Source organism: Pteropus medius, unplaced genomic scaffold (genome assembly GCF_902729225.1).
Source record: "Pteropus medius unplaced genomic scaffold, Ma_sr-lr_union100, whole genome shotgun sequence".
Lineage (NCBI taxonomy): Eukaryota > Metazoa > Chordata > Mammalia > Chiroptera > Pteropodidae > Pteropus > Pteropus medius.
Window position 1 is genome coordinate 13,500,983 of NW_024350319.1, and position 17,310 is coordinate 13,518,292.

Consider the following 17,310-nt stretch of genomic DNA (forward strand, 5'->3'; position numbering starts at 1 on the left):
ATCTTGCAGGTGGAGCCTAATTTTAGTTCAGCTTTGAGAAGGGGGAATTGTTTTCTTCGTGATATGCACAGCACCACAACAGCAGCAAAGCAGGTGGGGATTCGCCAAGCACTTGTTTACCTTCCTGTTTTTAAAAAACAGATGATTCATATCGTTAATCATACAGTTTCTATTTGATTTTCACATGTCTTTAACAGAATAGTCTGGAGTACATTTGACCTACAGTTACTCAAATGTGAAACAAAAGCAATGGAATGGAAAATGATAAGAAAATGAGCATCGAATCCTAAATATAGTGGAAGGGAAGCCAGTGAAAGAAGTAAAGTAAAATTTAGAAGTACATCTGTTTGGCTACAAAAGCATTTTAAAAAGCAACCTTTCAGCTTCTAGTTTGGTAATTTAAAGCTAGCTCGGTTAGAAAGTGCAATATTTTTTTTTTCTGCTTTGCAAGAAGGAAACTCTTAGGGGAAAGAAGCAGCTGCTGGGACAAGGGGAGAGGTGGGGTCAGAAAGGACAACTAAGATGCAGATCATTTTCTTCCCTGGCCTTTGAATCTCAGTGAATGACTAGTGATCAGCTTAAATTTTAGGTCCAAGGGAAAAACATTTTAGAGAATCAGAGATTAATGACAGTAATTTCTTCTTTAATTTGTTTAGGAAGTATCTTAAGCTTTATGTTGAATTTCCAGGCACAAACTCCAGTCCTTTACTATGTCTAAGAGTTTTGGTACAGTGAACCTACTGTGTGTCTCTTTGTATGTGAGGACGGTGTGATGTGGCCATAATATTGCTGCATGTCATCTGGTTTCAACAAGTGCCTTTGAATTCTTCTGCCCTGTGGGGTGTGCATGAAAATTCCATTACCTCCACAGAGAGGGGGCAGCTTCACACACATATTTGTTGCTTTCAATTCAGTCTCTTGGAATGGATGGAATTTGTGATTATGCTGTATGGAAGTCTACTGTCCTGAATCCTGAAATAAAGCTTTTCTTGAAAGCCCTCTTCTGGACTTTGAAGGTCACCATCCAAGGGCTTTGCCTTTCTGAATGTTCTTAACCTGAGATACAGGTTTGTCCATGAATGTGCTTCAGAATGTTCATGAACAAAGTTTCTTTTTGTTTTGTTTTATTTTTCGAGGAGATGCAAATGTTCATTTTTTTCTCAGTAAAGAGTCTGTAGCTTTCCTTGGATTCCTAAAAGGATTTATAATCCCCCAAAGTTTAAGAACTGCTGCCTTATATAGGATGTTTTCAAATAGTGCCTTTAATATACAAGAAGCATAGTAGTTTACATTGGCTAATCATTATCACTAAAATATAGTGTTTGTCATTTTCCTTAATCTGACTTAGAAATAAGTTTATACTGTAAGTCTACCTAGGTACTTTCCCTGGGGTATCATAATTCTTTCTTTATCTCTATCCTGTAACTATGCTAAAATGAGCATCCAAAAAGATATTAAAATTTTAAGAATTGTTTCTTTATCCAACACAAATTTGTTAAGTACCTATTATATTTAAGGTACTTCTGGCTTTAAGAAGTTCCCAGACCTATGGCAGCAACCGTCAACTAGGAAAAGTAACTCAACTCATCTGTTTGTAAAAGGGGACATCATTATGTGAGGCCTCAGATTTTGAAAACATACTGCACATCCTCATTTTGAGATATAAGTGCAAACTTAAAAACAAATGATTGTGACTCTTTGACAATATGACAAGCTACCACACCCAAACCTGTTTGTCCTGCCATCCCATTCCACCCACCTGCAGAGGTGGCTGGAGAGGGACCCATGTGGGTGACAGAACGGAGGGATGGAACTTTTGAAAGTAACTCCTGTGAGTGGAATGGGAGAAAAGGTCATCAAAAAGCTGGAAGGAACCAGTTTGTTTGAGACTTAGGCTAAGTATTTTTGACTGATTTGATCTCACAGATTCCCTAAAGCTCCATCAGATTGTAGTTTTGCAACTCTCTTGAGGATAGTTCCACTGGAGTTTTCACAGACACAGTGCCCTTTCACTTTCCCGATAAGACCCAATCTGTGGATGCGATCTGTTTCTTCCTTCCCTCACATCTGAGGCTCTTCTAACTCTGTCCCAATTTTTTTTTATTTGACTCCAACTTATTCACAGGAATAGGAGGACAAAGAAAAAGGGAAAAAAGTTGATATGGAGCAGGAACACAGTATTTTCAATTTTCTCTTACCGCGACCCAGACCACCAATAGCAGATTCCACAGATCTGATCTTCCCAGCATTCAGTTTGCTTTTAGCCTCATTCAGAATGTAAAATTCAGCACCCAACTTCTATTCATCATGAAATCCAGGACTATCTTGGAGAGAATGAAATGGAGTTGCAGCCCTATTTCTGGAAAATGTAAAAGTTTGTTTTGATTCTCTATATGGAAGGCTCAGTTTTTAAATATCCCTAGTTTAAAAAATTCACAGAATTGGCAACCTGCTTCCTTCATTTCTAAGTTTTCCATTTCTTTGTAAATTTTTCCTACACTGCTCCCTAGCAAACCTACATTTTTCCTGCTGAGATTCCTTAAGGCATAGAGTAAAATGTCACCTAAAGGAAACATGTGATTCATTTCACTCTTGCTGGTAGGTACATTCAGATTTCTACTTCAAGAGGTTTATTTCCCGTTTTTAATCTAAACCTTATTGGGCTGCCTGCAGTGGACGCTTCCACCACAGCTGCTGAAATAAGTCTTTACAGAAGCACTTAAAGAAGACCCGCTTGTTCTGGTGCTGCTTCTGAAGAAGTTCCAGTCAGCAGCAGGGTAAAATTTATGGGATGCTTATGAGATTTTTCGTTTCTTAAAGGAACACACATGCCACAGAGAATCTGAATGCATTCTATGAAAATTGTACAGACATCTCAACCAGCATAAGGACAGGCACAGAACATTTGGGAGGTCACTGTTTGGCTGGACTGTACTAAAATCATCTCAGACAAATGAGATACACCCTGTTTAAACACTTAAAGTAAAAAAAAGAGATTCTGCAACTTCAACTAGGGTGCTGTGCTAATATCTAATTGTTATCTTTAGTGCTGCGATCTGTCTTTAGTATTTATTGGTATCAGCTCTGCTTGTTTTTATAGCCTACGAATTGGGTAAAGATAAACAAAACTTTGGCCAAAAACTCTGTAACTACATGAGAATCTCTACTTTGTAGAAAAGAAATAATAATTTTAAAATAGAGAGTATTTTGATAGCTCATACCAATTTGTTTGGGTAACGTCTGCTTTGAGTTTTCCTTGTTAGACTTTTGATTATCCAGAGATGTGTAGGTGAGGCAAAATGGCTTTTTATATATGCACACACAAACATATATGTATATATACACACATACATACACACACACATACACACACACATATATATGTGTATATATGTATATAATAATCAAATTAGATGAAGTATTTTAAAAGCATTTATACCCATCCTACTGCCAAGGAAAGAGCTAATATTCATATATCTTGAAACAGAGGTGCTAGCCAATCAGCCAATCTTCACTGACATTTAGCAATGTTGGACAGATTCCTATGATGTCAGTCTATGGTATGCCATGCTCTATTTTAGATTATTGTTAGATAAAAATAAAAATGGAAAAAAAGTAAGCGAGACAAAGCAACATGTTAAAAAAATGTTATTTGGTGATATTAATAATACTATAAATATTTCAATTGTTGTAGCACATTGTGATTTTCTATTTATCTACAAGATGATTTGATCTTTCTAATAATCTTTTGAGAAAGATAGAGAAAATATTATTGAGTACAGAAGAGAAAATTAAAATTGGGGTTATAAAGTGGTAACAGGAATTTTTACCAGTATAATATTTAATAAAACATTAAATTAGTTGTCAATCCTTTCAAAGTTGGATATTTCACATAAAAAATTGGATACCTGACTTACTGAGAAAAGCTGAAAGTTTTCATACCCCTGGATAATACTGGGCCTGTGTCCCCTGTGGCAGCAAAGTGCCACTACTTCCTATTGCCTTATCTCCTCACTCATTAATCTTGCATGGCCTTTTTGAGAATTCGATTTTTGCATTCATGAGGTAAAAAGACTTTCATTAGGCCATCCGTGAGGTCATGACAGAGGTAGGCCTAAAGTACAGTTCTACTGCTGCCTTCTTTAATTATAAAATGATCATACTGGACTGTTCCTAGCACATCCTTCTCAGCTCTCTGCCAAGAAACTTCTGCTTCTCTGAACTTCTCACAGTTGCCCAAGAAGTCATGTGCTCCCATGTCCCCACATGGTTGATGCTGTTCTTTCTGCTTTTCAAACTGTCTGCTTGCCACTCTCCCCTCTCTTGACTAAATCTTAATCCTAGTGGTCTACTCAACATTTCTGTACTCTCTGCAGCCACCTCTAAGCACACTTGCAGCTGCCCATCCCTCCCCATGCTGTAATTCATTCAGTCTCTCATTTATTCAATAAATGCCAGGTAAGTGAATAAAGAAAGAGTAGTATTATGCCAATGCATTAGTCTACACTTGACTACTCTTCACCCAGGTCTGTGTTGGTAAAAACAGTATAGCTTCCTTCACTGTGTAAATGATGAGTCAGAATACTTAATAATAAAGATTTTGGAGAGAATGTCATTGAGTCACATTTATCACAGGCAATGTGGGCAAACTTTGGGAAATGTCTCTTTGAGGTAGTCCATCCAACACAAAACTTGTTCATTCAGTATTTTTACCTTATTTATCAAAAATGCTCCTTGCTTGAGTAGAGTAACTCATGTTTCTTTGCCACTTTTGTAAACAGAAAAAAAGCATTAATTCAAAGTCTAGAGAAAGCAATACTCTGCTTTCCGCCAACAGAAGACAAATTGGTGCCTGGCAGGGAAAATTATGTGTTAAAAAATAATGTCAAAAAGATAAGGACTAGTCCCAGTTATTGATTCATTCCACAAACATTCTTTAACACCTACTGTGTTCCAATATCAAACTAGGCCCTGGAGATAAGTAGATATGTTAAAAAATAGATACAGTGGATATTATGGGCCTATATAGGCATCTGTACAGGGTATAGGAGACACAAAGGAGACAGGGGTCAGATCTGCCCACTGAAGTCAACAAAAGTTTCATAAGTAAGTTAATCCATATGTTGAGTCCTAACAGATGCAAGTATATTTTATGCTCACTTTGGGTAGGATACTAAGGCGTGCTTAGCATTACAAAATAAATTATGAAGATAGATTTCTCCTTCATGAGGGTATAAATCGAATTTTTAAAAAGTCAAGAAATAGTGGGCCCATAAACAAAGCACACAGTAGATGCAAAACAAATTAATAGAGATATACAGTCTCCAGATTCTATTTGAATTTTAATCCGGGCTCAATTATTTGCTAACAGTGTGACCATCAACAAGTTGCTTAACTTCTCTAAATCTGTTTCTTCCTGTCAAAAGAAGATGATAATATTATCTACTTTATGGACTTGTGGAAGTAATAAATGAGACAATATATGTAAAATGTTTAGCAAAGTACCCGGCATATAGTAATAGAAAGTTAGCTATTAGAATTATTATAATCCATATAAGCCCACACAAGAATTTCTCTGAACTAGCCAACATTGAAGAAAGGATCGTACATTTCAAAGCACTTATTAATGAAAACTTAGATAATTAAAACAAACAAACAAAAAAAACATAATATGCCTTGCAATATTTATGTTTCAGTTTTGCATCTTATTCTCACTCATCTCAGATAATAATACTAGACCAGGTCCTATAATTGCTCTTCTGCAACTAACTATTCAGTATTCAGTTTCTTGAATTTTTTAGTAAGGTTCATCTTCCAGCCACAATGCATTAACATAATACTACTGTTCTGATGCTTCCAATACTGCAAATTACCAATGAGAACTATTCCCAGCAATATATTTTTACTTTCGAACATTGATTAAAATTGTGAATCTTAAGTTTTCTGTTATATACAGACATATACATACATATATTGTGTATATATGCATCTTTTTTAATAATATAATATATAAATTATTTTATACTCTCCATTGGAATTGATTATCAATAAATGTTTATTTTATTAAGAATATTTTATGAATATCGAGGGTAATACTATCAACATTCTTTTGGAAAAAAATTGTCTCAAAAAGCCTTTATTTCCTATTAATTCTTTGGTTTTTCCTATGAAATTCATATGAAATTGATGCTTTAGTCTTTTCTAGATAAAATAACATTTCAAAAAATCTTTCATATTTGGGGGACTCTACATTCTCTTGAAAGTATACCTTCATTCTATGCTTACCTATCAGAAATAATTTTAGGCCTTTCTATGTCATAAAGATATAAACTGTTCTATAAAATAATACAGTTCTTAAAATATAGTGTAATAAATATACAATCATGGAACAGTCATATCAATAGAATATTATAAGAAGATATAATTTTATTATTGTCTCATACCCACAGGGACTGAAATTATAAAAGTTACCAAACAGAAGCTATTGACTCTTCTAAAGATAGTTTTCTTTTTACAAAATTAGGATCATCTACTATATTTCTATCTTGAAGAAAAGGACCCTGTCCTATATTGTCATTTGTGTCGTCTCTTGGGCTAGCCAACGCTGAGGCAGCTATGTTTTGAGATTTGAGTGTGAGCAGCACCAGAATTTCTCCTTGGCTGTATTCCTCTGTTGTGCTCTGGGCTTTCTGCCATGCTCTTGAGCAATACCTCACATCACTATACTTTTCATATCTCTTCCCTCGTCCCATGTCCAAATCTTGTTTCCCAGACTGACAAATTGTTCATAATTTATTAGAAAGAAATTTAGCCCTTGCTTTATCCAGCACTGCCCATCAGGTTATGCCCAGAAGGACCTTGACTTTCTCAACATAAGTGTCTCATCCAGATTTGTCTAGTCATTTTCCTTAACAAAAGAATCATTCATGTGTGAGACATAGTATTCCTCCAAGAAGGCAAAAAGTAGTGGCCTTTTTTCTTTTTTATAAAGGAGGATGTTTTTTCCATCTCCACTACGTAGTTTTTTTTTCTCAATAGAAATTTTCAAACTGTGTTGTATGTATGAGACTTTGTGCAGAACAATTCAATCTTCCTTTTGCTTTCAATAACTCCCATGACAATAAGTGGACTCCAAGAAGGTGAAGCAGATAACTCCACAGATAAGTTCTAGTATCTTCAGGAAAGAAAGAACTTCAGATGTGTCCATGGAACCTCTGCCAATTACTTTTGAGGTATCGTAGAGAATGGGGCAGAAGACCTGATTTTATAAGGAAGGAAAGATTCTGAGAATGGCAAACCAATGAGTTTGACAACAGTCTCTAGAAAAATTGAGACAGGATTATTAAAGTAAAAGTGAGCATTTTGAGAAGATGGCAGTGACTATTAATAATCAATATGATTTCACTAAGAACAAAGCAGCCTCAAGCATTCTAGTTTACGTTTACTCTTCAAAAATAAGAGTATAACTGAATTTTGGCAAGTCTTTTAATCAAAATATACATTTCCAGGAGATAAAAAATGTTAGAATCACCTCTTTAAGAGTTATTAAGAATAAGCTTTGGAGTCACAGAGTCTTGGGGGTTCAAATTGAAGTCCTGCAAGTTATCAGCTATGTAAATTTGAGCAAGTTACATAAACTTCCTGAACCTCAATTGCCTCAACTGTAATGAAGAATTAAAGCTATCTATCATAAAGATGTTATACTTCTTAAATGACATAGTGTGTATGAAGTACTTTTTACCTATCCTTAAATTTAAGTGCTCAATTAACATGATAGCTGTTATATTTTATTCTCATTAGCTAAGTCTGATTGTTGTCAATCTGAAGAGAGATCTCTGAGAAGCGCACTGGCACTTTCATTTGCCAGTGATTTGAAAGAAATCATGGAAGGCATAATAATTATATTGGCAGTGTCTTTGTATGCTGTGAACTCTTTTTAAAAGTGACTGTGTCTTCTTGCTGTTGATATCATCACTGCCTGGCACACAGCAGCCACAGATGTCTTTTAAAGAATGACACATAATAAAATACAATAACCAAGATATTGGGTAGCAAAATCAGGATTCAAAAATGTCACAAAAAATTAGAACAATGGGCCAGGTACCAAAGATGAGCTCTAGTATGGATGGATATAAAGTCCACTATTTCCATTCAAAATATTTATTGCAACAATAACAAGTTGCAAGAAATTTGATTAGACAGAATTCGGGATAAAAAAAAAAAAAACCCATTCAGACACTTTAGTTTTGTAGAAGTTCAAGAACTGAGAATATGATAATGATGTCAACCCCTCCTGCAATTTTATGAAGTGCATTTCCTGCCTTCATAAAATTATAAATTATTAAAATAGTGTCCAGAACAAGGCAAGTATCAGGACCCATGTACTTTGCATAATTAGACCACATTTCAAGTAATGCATTCAATTCTGATGCCACATTTAGAAGAGACATGGACAAACTGGAATCTATCCAATATTGTGAGAGGCCTTAAAAGCCATCTCATATTAGAATGATTAAAGGAATGTTCAGTCTGAAAAAAGAGTAGACTTTGGGGAAAATGATAGCCATTTTTCAAATAGTTGAATAACTTTTATGTAGACTAGGGATTAAATTTATCCTCAAAGCTTCATGAAGCTTCAGAAAAATTCGTACCAAAGAATACACAAGTCAGGAAGATATTGGTCAGAAATGAGAAAGATCTCTATCTAAAATGAGAATGGATCATCTTAGACTTAGTAATATATTCTCTTAAAAGTTACTTAATTTCAATTTATTTAGCAAATTATTACTGTTCACATTTATGTGCAAACCGTGTATAAGCCTTGTACAGGAAGGAAGCCTTCAAGAGATTTCAAGTTAGTTGATTTATATCATTTACAATGTCCACATATGTAGTTATAAATGTACCACTAAAGATTTACTTAGCAAAATTTATTGAATATCATTACATGTCAATTTTGTGCCAGATGGTGAGTAATTTGAACAAAAGGCGATATTATATAGGAAATTCCTGCTTTGGATGGGCAATTGGACTGAACTTGGTATTTGAGATTAAATCAATCCAAAAACAAAAAACAAAACCAGTTTGTTTGATTTAAATGTCATTGAGGAATTAAGGGATCTGAGAAAATTAATATCCTACCACTTCCAGAGTACATTGATAAAGTGGGTGTAAATTGCAAATCAAAGAAATGCCTTTTACATCTATTGGGCCCATATTTTCTAGCCTTTGTTCTGATCATGTTATACTTATAATGATAAATAAAACATATAATTTGGCATGCTTCTAAATTCTTGTCTTGCCTGTTCCATTTATACATATGCCTATAAAAAGATATGTAGCCAATCAGATATTTTAATACCACCATCAATTAAAAACACTGAGTGCCTGCTACCTGCTAATACTCCTTAAGTAAATGATTCCCTTTTCTGAAGTGGTTTACAGAGTGCTTCTCCTATTATCCTTTTAAGAAGAAACAAAAGAATCATAACTAACAAATGTATTTGATTTGCTCTCAGAAAATTTAAGGACAAAATTTGCAACATATACAATGATATTTATTTTAATTGTTTGTGGAACTCCAATTTTCTTTGCCTTTTATTTTGCAAGTGCTTGCTTTAAAAAAAAGAAAGGTTATAATATAGTAATTCTTTATGCTTAAAAAAAGCTATATTTTTAAAGACTGAACATAAAAAAGAATCTATTTTTGCTCAATGGGTAATTAGAAGAGGACGGTTTCTAAAGAGGAAACAAACAGAAAGCAGTAGAACTGCCCAGTCCTGCTCAGTGCAGCCCTATCCTGATTCAGCAACTAGGTATTTGCCAGTAGCAATGCGCATTGTGTACTACAATGACGGGGCTGCTTGAACTCGATACTGTTCCCACACCTCTGTTAGTCGGGCCCCATGCGTGGGTAACTCATGAAGTCACTGGGTACCTGAGCAAAATATTGAAAGCAATAGAGGTTATGAGAGTTTAGAGACAGGTGGAACTGGATACATGATTGCAGCCACGCCCACCTCTTAAAATGTACTTGGCAACAAAATTCATGTCAATATGACACCTGTCTGCATAGGAAATTCATGACAGGACAGAAGGGCAGGCTTTGGATCATGATAATAGTATTGTGACTGTGATCTCCCCAGACGTCTCTCAGGGAAAGGTTCAGTACTTCTTTCTCACTTGTATGCCAATTGGAATCTGATGGGAGCTTACTAACTGATGTTCAGTGTGGACCCAGAAGTACTACTGATAAGGTAAGGGTAATTATATCTCTTGTTTTGATCACTAGAGATAGATGATAAAGAAATTCCCTACTGGATCTTCTATTTTAAGTGTAGATTACCTAGGCAGTCTTCTTGGCAGTTTATTTCAAGATCTTGAATCCAAGGGATAAAATTGTTTGGCGTCCTCTCTAAAAAGGGATGTTCAGACCCTGAAATTGTTGTCATGTAGTTTCTGGCTAATAGAATACAGAGAAATGAGGATGATGATGAGCTGTGGTTGAGCGGTAAGGAGTGATTATAGAGAGATGTGTCACAGCAGGTCATCTCCTGGGGCCCTACATGACAATGTTTTTAGTAGCCACCTGTATTCATAAATCCTCATTTATGAAAAGAGGATTGTACTGATATCTTAATTGCTTTAAGGATGTCTTTTCAAAGGAATTGTCGTAGGAGCAGTTGCTTCTGAGGAACTGAGAAACCAAAGGGAGATAACTTGATAGTGGAAGAGCTGAGGAAAGCCTTCTGTCCTAGAAGCTAATGTTTATGGATCTCTTTGACAAATAATAGTCTCTGTTGCAATACTGCTCTATTTGATGAGGATTCAAAAAAAGTCTTAATCAGATCTAGCAGTCAATACTGCTTCTTTCTCTCCTAATCTCCCTGATCCTGAATTATGAGATTTTTATCTATTAAAATAAAACACCATTTGTTAAAGCCTTTTCAAAATTTAGACTGAAACCATCAAAACTAATTGTTTGCTGGTATCAAATAAACAATTTTTTCAAGTTTATAAGCACTAATCAAGTGGGTGGAGTCATAAAAGAGGGGAGGGAACCATCTGAAACAATATATGTAATTTGTTTGCATTATTATTTGAGATAATTACAAAGCAAGCTTTTCAAAAGCTGTTCTTTATCTTTATACCAGAAGGGGAAAAAATAGGGAGGGGAAGAAAAGTACAAGAACACCCAGCCATTGTCAGCTTCAATCTAAAATATTGCCAGATTAACAATTGTCGAACATTAGCATTACGAAGAATGCCAGGGACAGAAGTGTCACGTTGAATGTAGAGTGATGACTTCATAGGAAGGCTAAGCTGAGTATATGACCAGTTTGCAGTCACAGAGAAATCAGCTTTAATTAATTTGAGTGCCAGCTCTGTGTATAATTACACAGCATGAGAGTTTGCATGCAAATGCGGAAATGCTGATTGTTCAAATACTTCCACTTGCTCATTAATACGTTGGGACTAAGCAGGGCTGGCAAGCAGACAGGGTACAGCACACACGGTGCCTGCAGGCTAATTTGTATTTTACTGTAGTTAGCAAACAGATTTCAGATGTTTCTCTTTTCTTTAAATAATAAGCACAAAAATACATGTGTCATTTTCATCTGAGACATACCTTGGTTTTTTCTTGATTAAAATAAAATGGTTTGGGTTTTTAAAAAACTATCGAGGGTACACGAAACATTTCTATAATGCTGATTTATAACTATTTGATATCAGTGACATTTATACCAGTTATAGGATATTTCTTTTTGACATTTCATGTAATTATCCAAAATGGTCATTTTTCATATCGGTGAAGTTATATTCAAAAAAAGGTAAATTTATAACTAAATCTGGTGAGGAATAAAGCAATGGTCATAGTTGAATTGCCTACTTGTCTATCAAATCTAGTACCCTGTGTCCGGCATCAGCTAGGTCCAGAGGAAGGATTCATTGGAAAAGATTCATTGTTTAAGAGAACACCTAATCCTAGAATGTGAGATTAAGGTGAGATGTTCCATTTTGACCTCTGAATCTCTTAGAAGAGGTCAGCTTCAACCAAATTCCCAAATTCCTAATAATGCCCTTGGAAAAAAAATCTTCCTAAATCACAACCTTAGGAATATCTCATACTTTCTTTAGAAAACGGTATAAGAAAATGAGGAATTTGCCCAAGTCTCAAAAATCTGGTACTATTACCAATGCTATCTTAGTTCCTTGCCAATGCATTTCAATTCTACAAATATTTGTAGAGCACCTATTTCTGTCAGATACTGCAAAGCAGAGGATGTACTATAGTAAGCGAGAGAGATGCAGTTCCAGCATTTGCCATCTCTCAAGTATTTTTGAAGAAACTTAACTCAATTTCCCTGGGAAACACATGGTATTAGTGGTTATCATTTTGGAGAAGACCACATTAAAGAAACTGGAATCCATGGCCTTCCATAAGCACAGTTCTCATGGCCTTTCTGAGGGACTAATTCTCTCAATGACTTTTCTTCAACTCCATTACTAAGGTGAAGGGAGCTGCTTCTGCCCCCAGGGTTAAGTGGAAACTGTAAAGAATATGTGAAACAGGTTATCTGGCAAGCCCAAAAGTTTTATAAGAATAGACTGAAGAGGAAGGCTGTCAATATCCTTCTCTTTTTCTGTAAGAATAGTCATTTATCGAGGACATATCATGTGGGTGAATATAGGACACTTCGCACCATTTGATCTGACCAAAAGAGGCAGCATCTACCTAAGTTTTCTCAATCAGTTCAGTATATGACACACTGAGGAACACCAACTAGAGAACATGACCCTTTCTTCCTAAAAAGTCTGCCAAAGACTTCCTGTACATACTGGATATGTGTACATACAAAAGAAGAAAGTAACTGCTAAAAACATTCATACACGCCACCTAAGATCCCACTTCCTTTCAGAGTAGTCATAACCCTCTCACCATTCGTATAAAAAATATGCAAGAAAGAAGGAGAAAATCCAGAATAGCGAAAACTCAAGAGCATCTCCATGATATATAATATGGTACTTTGGAAACAGTGGCTTTCAGGGGCTAATTATGAATTGCAAGTATCTCGAATGACTTGGACCAAAATATTAAACAAATATTTGGTATGCACATATATTGACATCTTTACCAAGGAGAGAAAAAATATCTTAGAGGATTTTATCTATAGGAAATAACTTCTAATGTGGGCTTGTGGTGATATATGAAAGGACTTATATTCTCGAATGATGTAAGTAATCTCATGAAATAATTACAAGGTAGGAAGGAAAGAGAGCAGATATATAGAACAGAAAGAAAATGACTTACTCTATAGAGAGAAAGTATTCAGGAAATTTGAAGAAGCTCTGGCCAAAGACAAAAACAAAGATTATATCCCAGTGTAGAAGTGCAACACCCCAGGATGATTCAGAGTGGCCAACTGTACTGACTATTACAGAGTGAAAACCATAGATAGGATGGCGGTAGCTAATGATTCAGCAGTGCATAGGTCTACAAGAGCTTTATCCACAGATTCCTGAGTACAGAATATATATGTCAAGGCATGAGGAGAATGAAAATGAGAATGATGGGAAATAGTAAATGTGTGGAATCGCTATTCAGAAAGTAAAAGAGAAGAAGTGAGGGGAAAAAAAAGTTTAGAAAAGGAGAGATTTGACCATATTTGTAGGAGAAAAAGAATTAATGGAAGAGGAGCGATTGAAGATGGAAGGGGAAGTGTGTCCTTAATTGGTAGGAATTGGGAAAAGTCCAGGTAGCTATGCTAGCCAAAGAGATTTTTTTTTTTAAATCTTACTCCAAGAAAGGAGAGGAAACGGAAATGGTGACAGAGAAAGTCTGAGGCGGAGATAAGGAAAGCTGTGAGAGTATGCGCCAAATGCCTTTGATCATAGTGAAGACACTGGTGAGATCACCTCCTAGGAGGACACAGGAAACAGTGGACATTCAAAAAAGAGCTTAGTCTTTGGTGGGGGGAAATCTACCATCTCTCTGGAGCTCCCCCTTGTCCCTGCTTACTTGTGGCCTTGCTGGTGATAGTAAATGTATTTATTTAACAGAAAGGAAAGCTATATGGGGCTACCTAGGTTTCCCTTATCATTCTACTTTCCCCCTACATAACCCAGATTCCTCTTGGCTCATACTCTTCGGATTAGGCACAAAAATCAGGGCAGTACCTTCTGAAAACCAGGGTTAAATACAATACCCGGGTATCACTTGCCCAAGAGAGAGAAGGCCCCACAGGTCTAACTCTTCACTTGATACATCTGGAGTTACCATTAGCATTTTAGGATAGGTGTTTTCGTAGGCTCAGCTGGCTATTCCAGTTTTCCTGCCAGAAGACCTGAGCATGGTGCATCAGTCATTAAGCAGCGCCAATGGACACAGGGCATCCCCTGGGAATGGAAGACCTGGGTGTGGTATAGCAGGGACACTGCATATTCTGAGGTTCCTGGAGAGATTGGTGGTAGTGGCATATAGATATCTGGGCCCCCAAGGACCAGGTAGCCCTCAGTAGGCAAAAGGTCAAGATAAAAATTGTCTCAGAAAGCTTCTGGCATGCCACTTGCTGCTTTCCTCAATTTCCTTGTTGTTTAGGCCTTTTCCCCTGCCTTCTGCTATTCTCTTCCTGACCTTTCTCAAATTCCAAATCTTAGGGTCCTGTGGACCTGATAAACTAATTTGTAGCATGTAAAAAATAGGGAATGTTGAAAGTTTTTAAACAAAGAAACAATACTCCACCCAACCACAAAGTGAAAGATTTCCTGAGAGTCTTCTTTATGTCAATCACTGCAATATATGTAGGAGATTTGAGGGTCAACATATCAGGCCCTTTAGTTACAGGGCTCACCATGAAATGGGAAGACAAAACCTGTTAGACTGGAATACTCGCTGACATAGAGGCACCAAGAAGAGAGATATTTCTTTTCTGTAGGAAAAGAAACATATTGGCAGAGTAAATGGATGAAGCTAGTGCATTGAGATATGAAAATGCACATAAACATGAACAAACTGGTGTTTTGTTTTGTTTGTTTTGTTTTGTAGAGATTTTTCTGGCAGCAATATACAAAGTAGTTTGGCTGCAGAAGAGCCTAATGATCATTTGGGAGGCTACTCGGACAGCCTATAAAATAGAGGGGATGAAAAAGAAGATCAAGATATCTCAGAGGAAGATCAAGATATCTCAGAGGAAGTATTGACAGGATTTTGAAAGTTATTATAGAAACAGATAGGAAAGTTGTCATATTTGACTTTGCAATTTCAAACCTTGGTGAAAACATTTAAAAAATGAATAGGAAACATGAGGTAGAGATGGAAATGTGAGGGAGAAGATACTGAATTCAATTCGGACATAGCTTTTTTGGAGGTACCACAGAGCCTCTTCTTGTAGAGAAGAGAAGTGTGCAGGTAGAAACCTGCATCCAGCACTCTGAGGAAATGACAAGGCCAAAGATAGAGTTTTGGGGGCCATCTGCAGACAAAGCCCAAAGAGTAGATGAGATTATCAAGGGAGAGATAGAAGGAGAGAAGAGGGCGAGGAACAGATATTTAGATTGCATACATGAAAAGTTTGAAGAGGAAGAAGACAAATGTTGCTGCTACACAATTAAAAAGAAAACTGAGAATGTCTGCAGAGAGGAAAGGTAGAGAGTTTCTGGAAGGAGGGTCTGATCAGGTGACAAGGAGGAGACACAGACAAGGAAGATGAAATATGAGAACATTGGATGTCACAATTAATTAGTCATCAATGACCATCTGGAGAGAGGTTTCATTAAAATGATGGGAAGAGAAATTATATTGCTAGGCGGTAAGTTCTAAACAAATATTTCCAGTATATTTGAATATCAAAACTAAAGCAAAGCATTAAACTTTTTAGGAGTTTCCCTTTAAACTAAAGGAAGAAAAGATGAGGAATAAAGATTGCCTCGATGAGTGAGGCAAGTGGCACCAGTATAACTTGGTCTGCTATACCATTTTACCCAACCAGAGATCCGTTGTAATTTTGGTTTCTCTCAAGCTCTTACATTCTGATGTCAAGTGAAGGTGGGTGGCAGTTAATGAGGAAAAGTTGATGTTCAAAGATGACTAAGGCCATGAAAGACAATCATGCTTTGAAATTAAAAGAATTTCCTCCTAAGAAAGGCCTCTGCAATACATCCACTGTCCCTGGCCCTTTTTCTCTTTTTGAACACAGTTTACCCTCATAAATGTGTGTTCAAATTTCTTGTCTTGTGTGGCAAGCCCATTTGAAAAGGCCTTGGTAACTTCCCTTTGTGTAAAGGTGTGTTCTTCAGCTACTGGTGATTTTTAAAGGCTACAGAATTCTCAAAATAGCTTTGCTATCCATGCAGCAGATTCAGTGAAGTCTGTTTCCCTACCTTATGTTTAACTTAAGAAACAAGTTATTCTAGAAAATTCTAAATGAATGGACATTTTTCTTGGCTTTTGCTTTGTTGTATCCACATGTTGTAGTGCTCAGTGCTTAGACCTATCCAAAGCAAGCTGGTAACCAAAAGTGCCATATTACCTGTGAATAAAAATTTATTTTTTGTCCTATTCAAATACATTTTTTACCAGCCACCCACGAATCCTCTCTAACTCAGTACTGATTCTTGTATAAGTGTGCAGCTGTGCTGTGGTGTCTAAATTATTGGAAAAGAATATAATTATGTGTTTACCTAATAGGTAATTTCTGTGTTATCAAAGAGTTATATATGGGGAATGTGAATTATTTGTGTGCCATATTAACATAGCATTCAAATACACATAGTTTGTGTTCCTTTTTTCAAAATATAAGTAGCTACTTGATATGTCTAGACTCATCTCTAACTCTTATAATTCTGCAGAATTTTTGTCTCTATATACATACAAATGCATGTATATATGTATATATGTGTATATAGAGAGAGATAATATATATATATATTCCTCAGGCACTCAGGGAAGCACCTTCATAAACTTACACTGCATGGTTGTTGGTTTATCTGTCAAAGAAATTCATTACCAATAGAATGCCTAGCTTTATATGCTTACTAAACTTTTAAAAAATGTTTTTCATTATATTTATGCAAACGTACCTTGGCGAGCTCATAATTTACCAAATGCAAGCATTTGTCAGGATTATTTCCTATCACTCTGGAAAAAATGTGCCTTTGTGTATTTTGATTATTTAAAGCAATTTTGTTTCCATTATGCATATGCACAACCAGAACAGCATGACTATCTTGACTGAAGAAGTCAGAATGCTCTTAATTCTCATACATGCATCCACAGAGTACTTCTGATTGTTTAACCAATGTATAGATAGT

The 17,310-nt window shown here is 36.0% G+C and overlaps 1 protein-coding gene across 1 annotated transcript in view; it reads right to left on the reverse strand.

The window, feature by feature from the left end:
* Positions 1-1,917: 1,917 nt before the first annotated feature.
* LOC120583139 (splicing factor, arginine/serine-rich 19-like) overlaps positions 1,918-17,310 on the reverse strand; it is an 82,160-nt gene continuing 66,767 nt past the window's right edge. Inside the window, exon 5 of the mRNA XM_039838464.1 lies at positions 1,918-2,359. The gene's annotated coding sequence lies outside the window, so the exon portion shown is untranslated. The remainder of the gene's footprint in view (positions 2,360-17,310) is intronic.